Source organism: Scylla paramamosain, chromosome 21 (assembly GCF_035594125.1).
Source record: "Scylla paramamosain isolate STU-SP2022 chromosome 21, ASM3559412v1, whole genome shotgun sequence".
NCBI lineage: Eukaryota > Metazoa > Arthropoda > Malacostraca > Decapoda > Portunidae > Scylla > Scylla paramamosain.
Window position 1 is genome coordinate 2,811,475 of NC_087171.1, and position 7,625 is coordinate 2,819,099.

The 7,625-nt window shown below is 34.9% G+C and overlaps 1 long non-coding RNA gene across 1 annotated transcript; it reads left to right on the top strand.

The window, feature by feature from the left end:
- The first annotated feature begins 4,529 nt into the window (after nucleotides 1–4,529).
- Nucleotides 4,530–6,547, top strand: LOC135110860 (uncharacterized). The gene is made up of 2 exons (XR_010273465.1): nucleotides 4,530–4,807; nucleotides 5,006–6,547. It is a non-coding gene; the product is annotated as an uncharacterized LOC135110860 (long non-coding RNA).
- The last annotated feature ends 1,078 nt before the right edge of the window (nucleotides 6,548–7,625 follow it).

Consider the following 7,625-nt stretch of genomic DNA (forward strand, 5'->3'; position numbering starts at 1 on the left):
ACAGTCTCTGGCACAGAAGCAGTAGTCATTCCAAGGAAATTCAGCAAAATACCTCCTCAGTTCCCCCCAACTAGCAGAGGCAAAACACCAGAGGCACCTCTCCTTAGGAGATCCTGAGGATGGATTGGAGCAATAGGACAAGATACAGATATGAGATTGTGATTGGAGGAGCCCAATGGAGAAGATAGGGTAACAGCATAAGCAGAAGGATTAGAGGTTAGGAAAAGGTCAAGAATATTGGGTGTATCACTTAAACACTTAAACACTTTATTATAGCCTAGGTTTATACATTTCATTATTGGATAGGTATACATTATTGGCCAGCCTATGTATAAGCTTGATGCTTTTCAGGCAAATGAAAAATTTAAAAGTACATTACTTAAAGTAAACACAATAGACAACTTAAAATCGAAAAATCTATCATGAAGATAAATAAAAACATAATATGATAAGGTTTATACAGAATAACATATATCTATATTGTTATAAAGTTGAGTATGAAGATGGATGGGATGACACATAGGGTTAGGTGATATAAATTGATACATATATGAGACTGAAATCATATAGATGTGTTTAAAAATAAAGTACAGGAAAGATGATAAAGTTTTGTAGGGTTAGTTTTGTAAGATCAGGGGGGAAGTAATATAAGGTATGAGTGTAGGAAGTGACTGATTAGTATGCATCTCTAAAACGGTCAAGGATATGAGCAGGGTGTTGCACCAATTGGAGGATAGCAAAGTTGAAGGCTAGTTCACCATGATGGTCAGTGAAGGGAGAGGAAACCCAAAGCTGGTGGTGAACATTGAAGTCTCCAAGAATGGAGGTCTCTGCAAAAGGGAAGTGAGTCAGAATGTGCTCCACTTTGGAGGTTAAGTAGTCAAAGAATTTCTTATAGTCTGAGGAGTTAGGTGAGAGGTATACAGCACAGATAAATTTAGTTTGAGAGTGACTCTGTAATAGTAGCCAGATGGTGAAAAACTCGGAATATTCAAGAGTGTGGGCACAACAGCAGGTTAAGTCATTGCGCACATAAACGCAACATTCAGCTTTGGATTGAAAATGAGAATAAAGAAAGTTGCAGGGAACGGAAAAGGGGCTATTGTAAGTTGCCTCAGACACCTATGTTTCAGTGAGGAAAAGAAGATAAGGTTTAGTAGAGGAGAGATTGTGTTCTAGAAATTGAAAACTAGATCTAAGACTGTGAATGTTGCAGAAATTAATGAAGAAAAAGTTGAGGGGGGGGTCTCAAGAGACTTAGGGTTGATACCAGAAGACACTAGCCTTGATGAGCATCATCAACAGGACCCATCAAGTAAATTTTAAGTTGGTTTTTACCTAATTATTTTTTATTATTTTATTCATAATACTGTACATGCATATCATAAATAAAGATGAGGTTTACTAGAGGAGAGGTGATGTTGTACAGATAGAAAATTATATCTAAGACAGCAAATGTTACACAATTTAATGAAGAAAAGTTATAATATACCAGTAAAATGCCTTGGAAGGCAATTAACGAGCAAAGATGTCAGTAATGCATCAGTGGAAGGGGTATTTCAAGAAGAGAGAGAGAGAGAGAGAGAGAGAGAGAGAGAGAGAGAGAGAGAGAGAGAGAGAGAGGCAACTTCAGGCACCCCACACTTGCCTAATATTCAAATCACTCTAGCTCAAAACTCTGCAAGAGCCCAGTGGTTGTGCTATATACCACTTGATAGGAAATTTCAATTTGTGTTCAGTGGTATCTATCTGCTCTCATTGAGGCAAAAGAAAATTGGTGAAAATTGCAGAAAACTGATGGTCACTTTACAAAAAGTTTTGTATTGTATTTTGCATATGCACAGTAGTATTGCAAATTTCATATGATTTTTCATTATAACTTGTATTACTCTTATTACCAACAAAAATTTGAGCTTGATCAGTTAATTACTTAAAAAGTTGTAATTTTGACTTTGTGCATGTACAGTGCTACTTCAAAGTTGACGTAAGGAATTTTATTAAAATTATAACATGACACCTCTTAAGTTTCATTAAAACTGGTTGAGTAGTTTTTGAGAAATCCCATTTCTGACACCCTTCTACTTTTAGTAAGTTAACTTCACCCAATAGAAGAGATGAAAGCTATATCATATAAAATTGATAGAGGTGTGCTATCATATGATGCTAATTTTGTTACGATCAGCCACATAGTTCTGGAGATATTAGCGATTGAATAGGGTTATGGTCAGACTGAGCCAGGCCCCTCAAAACGAAACAACAACCTCCATAGTAAACTTTGTTTTGCTCATAATTAATTTCTCACTCTTTCATAAAAGAGAACATAGGTATCCATTTAATCATGATGAGTTTCCCTTCAATACAGGGACTGTAATATATATACCTCCCATATTTATAATATATGAATTTCTCACTCTTTCATAAAAGAGAACATAGTTATCCATTCAATCATGATGATTTCCCCTTCAATACAGGGACTGTAATATATATACCTCCCATATTTATAATATATGAATTTCTCACTCTTTCATTAAAGAGAACATAGTTATCCATTCAATCATGATGATTTCCCCTTCAATACAGGGACTGTAATATATATACCTCCCATATTTATAATATATGAATTTCTCACTCTTTCATAAAAGAGAACATAGTTATCCATTCAATCATGATGAGTTCCCCTTCAATACAGGGACTGTAATATATATACCTCCCATATTTATAATATATGAATTTCTCACTCTTTCATAAAGGAGAACATAGAGTTCTTTGTTTAATCATGATTAGTTCCTTTTCATTACATGGACTGTACTAAATACATATTTTTCTTAAGCTACGTTTTTAGAATACTTTTGGCTTAAGTTGAGAACTTGACCGCCCTGATTTGAGGAATGGTGAAGTGGAGCCACCAGGCACAATATCTACCAATTCACAAAACAGAGCAATGACTAAATTTTGACTTCTCTATTTCCTTAGTTTGGTGGCATTCCTACTTCCTTGATGCCATTTTCCTATCATTCTATGCCAATAGAATGGAATACATCTACAACAAATAAGAGATAGCATATATCAGCGTTCCCTCACATATTCATGGTTTTGCATATTTGCAGAGTTTTCCCTAACCTAACCTAACTAATGGGGAGTTTTTAGAGTTGCCAGGTGTCACCACCAGCTCAGTCTTTCAGCCCAAAGAGCCCAAATTATTCTTTCAGTTATAAATTACAGTAACCCAAGATATAACGAACACATATGGGGGGAGAGTGGGTCACTTGAGATGAAAATTTGCTATATATGTGTATAGAGAGAGAGAGAGAGAGAGAGAGAGAGAGGCAGCAGACAGCAGCCTTAAATAGGATGTTATACCTGAAATTTGGTAAATAGAAGTTCATTATATCAAGGGTTTATTGTACATATCAACTTATTCCCCTTTTATTTTATAGTGCACTGTATTTTTTAATTAAAATATCATGTACTATACATATAATAACTGTTTTTTATTGTCTTAAAGTGAATTGCTTAGTAAATGTGAGATGCATAGTTTAAGATTTAAACTATAAATATAGGTAGTTCTGATCCTTATAAGGATGGTTTCCCATATTCACAGATTTTAACTATTTGCAGGAGGTTCTGGAATGTAACTCCCACAGATGGCAGGGAAACACTGCATATCTTCCCTCCCACAACAGCGATGCACTTAATGAATTGGGCCAAGATAATTAGTGAAAGCTTTCTGTGTTAAAGAGATGCAGCTAGTGGGCCAATATATATACTGATCGTTCAATTAATCCTTTATGTCATAAAACTTCTCTGAAAAAATCTAGTGAATAATTTTTCCTCTCTCACTGCACTGTCCTTGATCTAAATTACATATTAAAACTACACATGATAGTGTAATGATCAGTATGCTTGGCTCACAAACCATATATATATATATATATATATATATATATATATATATATATATATATATATATATATATATATATATATATATATATATATATATATATATATGCTTGGCTTTGTCTCCAAACTCTCCCCCATAGAGAGACTGTATTAACCTGCAGAAATAAAGCTATCATTCAGGGAAACTGGTTTGTTTGCCAAACAAACATTACATTGCTGAATATTCTGTGGCACCAAATGCTTTGTCAGGAATTGTGGCAATGATATTTCAATCCTTGTCTTTGCATCCTACAATTTGTATGCTGAACATAAACCTTATCAACAAGTTTCTTGAGCTTCATATACTTTTATACATATTACACAAAGTCCATGACAACTGAAAAAACTATGCAAATAATGCAATGTAGCAGTAGCATCAAGGTAACACCAGTCTGCTACTAGTACTGCTGGTATCCACCTTCTGACCTGCTCAGATGAAGCAGAAGCATTGTCCTCTTCAAAAGAATCCTCAGCCACCACACCAGACCGCTCATTGCTGTGGTAGTGTTGGGAGTAGAAGTTGGGGTAGTGGACAGGAGGAATGACACTGCCCTCACTCTGTGTTGAAAATATATGCTGCCATAAGATGGAGAAAATACTGAATCTGATACTGACAGAAATAAAGAACAAAATTGTATACAAAAATTTTACCATAATTGTTTATAATATCAAGCAAATCTACAGAACATAGGACAACTCTACAACAAGCAGGCTCCAGGCTCCAGGCTGGCAAGCTTGAATAGTCTACACATCATATAAACTTTTGACTGAATAAAGATTCAGATGGATCCATGCTATTTTACAGGATTTAAGCTTTTAACAATGATACAAGTTCCCCATCATAGGGACAACAAACTAAAGACAAGTATGTAATCTCCTTCACTTTGTGTGCCTTCTTGTTGCAGTAAAATAATGCTCAGCTTCATTTATCCAATTTTCATGGTTTAAACGAAACCTTTCTTATCAAAGATAATATAAGTTGTGGGATTTAGTTCACAATCAAATCAACATTTCTCTATTTTACCTACATCTGACATCTCTATTCATATGAATTTTTCAACAGCTACCCACCCACCAAGAGAAGAGTGCTGTGGAGATCTCCATCACCCACAATAAGTCCCTGAAATGCCTAAATAAACTTGGGATTCATGTCAAATAAAAACAAAACTCACTGGGACATAGTACACATTTGCAAGAGTCCAAGGCAAGACTATCCCACCATCTGTGTACCATGGAATGCTCCCAACAACTGGAGTTACCCACAACTGAGCTGCACTTGGTGCCAATAACCATTCATTCTCAGATACCCAACTCCTAAGCAAATCAATGCTGCATCTGATTACCACTAGGACAATACTTAGTAAAAATTAACAAAGGTGGGGAGTTCCTCAGTCTATTACCATTACTGGGTAGGATACAGATGGAGAAATAGTACAAAAGACAGTTCAGTATTTGGTACAGTAGAGAACACTAACCCTCACCTATAGAAAGAGATCAGCCATCAATACTTTCAAAGGAATAATTTCATCACTGTAATCAGTTTCAGGTCCCTTCAATAAACCTTGCATGTCACTAGGTCATGGACCATGCTTCTATGAAAAGGCACAGATCAATGCATCTTATGAAAGAGCACAGAGTTGATCAGGAATGAAAAAAGAAAAACTTAACTGACTTTGGAATCAAATATCTAAACTACATCTCTGTAAAAAAGATAGGGAGACTGAAAGAAATTTAATTGGAAAACATTCTATACAACATGGACAACCAAGGTCATGTGACCTTAACATAATTCCTCCTATCAAATCGTAATCTAAAAGCTTAAACACCTGATGCGTTGAGGCTCCTACACACATTATGAACAAATGGTTCCCAGCCTTTTTTAGGAGATTAGTACAATGCCATGTTAACCTTCACATTATCATCCAAACATCAATTTAAAAAGCTAAATACTTATCAAGTGAATTTACACATGCTTCAACACTCAAATGCAGAATCCTGCACACAAACTTGACATGCCTTTGACAACTTTTTTATTGTCATATAAGAGAAATAATAAATCACCACCTCATTTCCTTCCCTCTTACGAGTATGTTGCTTAGTGTTTTGAGAACATGCTGCCATACATACATAGCACAACACAAGTACAAAAATTAAGAGTGAAACATTGTGAAAACAAGGAATAAATATGTTTCATGTGACAGCATAGGAAGTGAAGCACAAGAAGTACAAGTGGCTAGGTGTACAGGCCACACACCTACCTGGCTTGGTCTCAGGTTCAACACCCGGGCTTGGCGGGGCACGGCGGCCATGCCTGCTGCTAATGACCTGGCCTGTACCTGGTTGATTCGGGCTTCATCCTCAGCCGTCAAAAGCTTGTTGTTGATAATTCTGTGCCATCACCAGGGAATGGAACAGAAGGGAAGGGGAGGTGAAGAGAAAAAAGACAGTGGGTAAGGATATAAGAACTTCTGAAAATATGCAATAAAGGGAGAATGGAAAAAGGAAGATGAAAATGAAATTTAGGAGATTACAAGGAGGTTGGTGGGTTCCCCTTGTTACTAATACTGTACATACTGTATATGGATGAATAAAGCTACAAAATATCTTTTATCTTGCCTCCTTAAAAAAAAGTCAATACTGACCTTCATTAGCATCCTTAAAAATTTCATCAGATACAAAACAAAACTGCTGTTATAGTGACTTAAACACTCCATATCATCTGTCAGCCCCTGCAGGCTCCACACTGAATAAAAGGGTCACACCTGTCAGTACAGCAGTCATGTGAACCTTTATGACTTGTCTCACAGTACTTGCACACAACCAAAATATATAAATGACCACATATTTTACACTTCCCTCAGCTTGTTAAGTGTGGTTCAACAGCCCCCACAACAAATGATCTGTCTCATTGTAGCAACAGCATGTCTTTATCAACTGCACACACACACACACACACACACACACTAGCTCTAATTTTGTATATCATTTTATGTAAATTATATGCTAAATGACCAAAGAAAATATATGTCTGTAAATGATGCTACAGTCATGAAGATAATCATGCAAAATGAAAAGTGGAGAATTATCAGAGAATTCTGAATATAATGGAGCCAATCTGATTATTAACATGAATATGACGGAGTCAAGATTGATAAATGGAGCTAAGAAATAGCATATGTTGGAAATGGGACAAGAGGATAAAGAAACAAAGATGGGTGGTCGTAGAATAAAGTGATAGAGTGAGAGAAACTTGGAAGTAGCACTAGAGAAATGAATATGATTACTTCAAGAACTAAATAAATGTTGATAAATTTGAAAGTGGTGTATATATATATATATATATATATATATATATATATATATATATATATATATATATATATATATATATATATATATATATATATATATATATATATATATATATATATATATATATATATATATATATATATATATATATATATATATATATATATAGCTGGTTGTGATGACGAAAAAAATTGATCATGATAACTGATAAATCGGAAACAATAACCTTATCAGTGATGACTGATAATTGGCAATAAATTTATTGCCCAATAACCAATAACTGATAAATTTATAAATCTAAAATTCCTATACCACCGATAACAATGAGTGTTTTTGAGCTTGTTACCTATAAAAAACACGAAAATTGATGC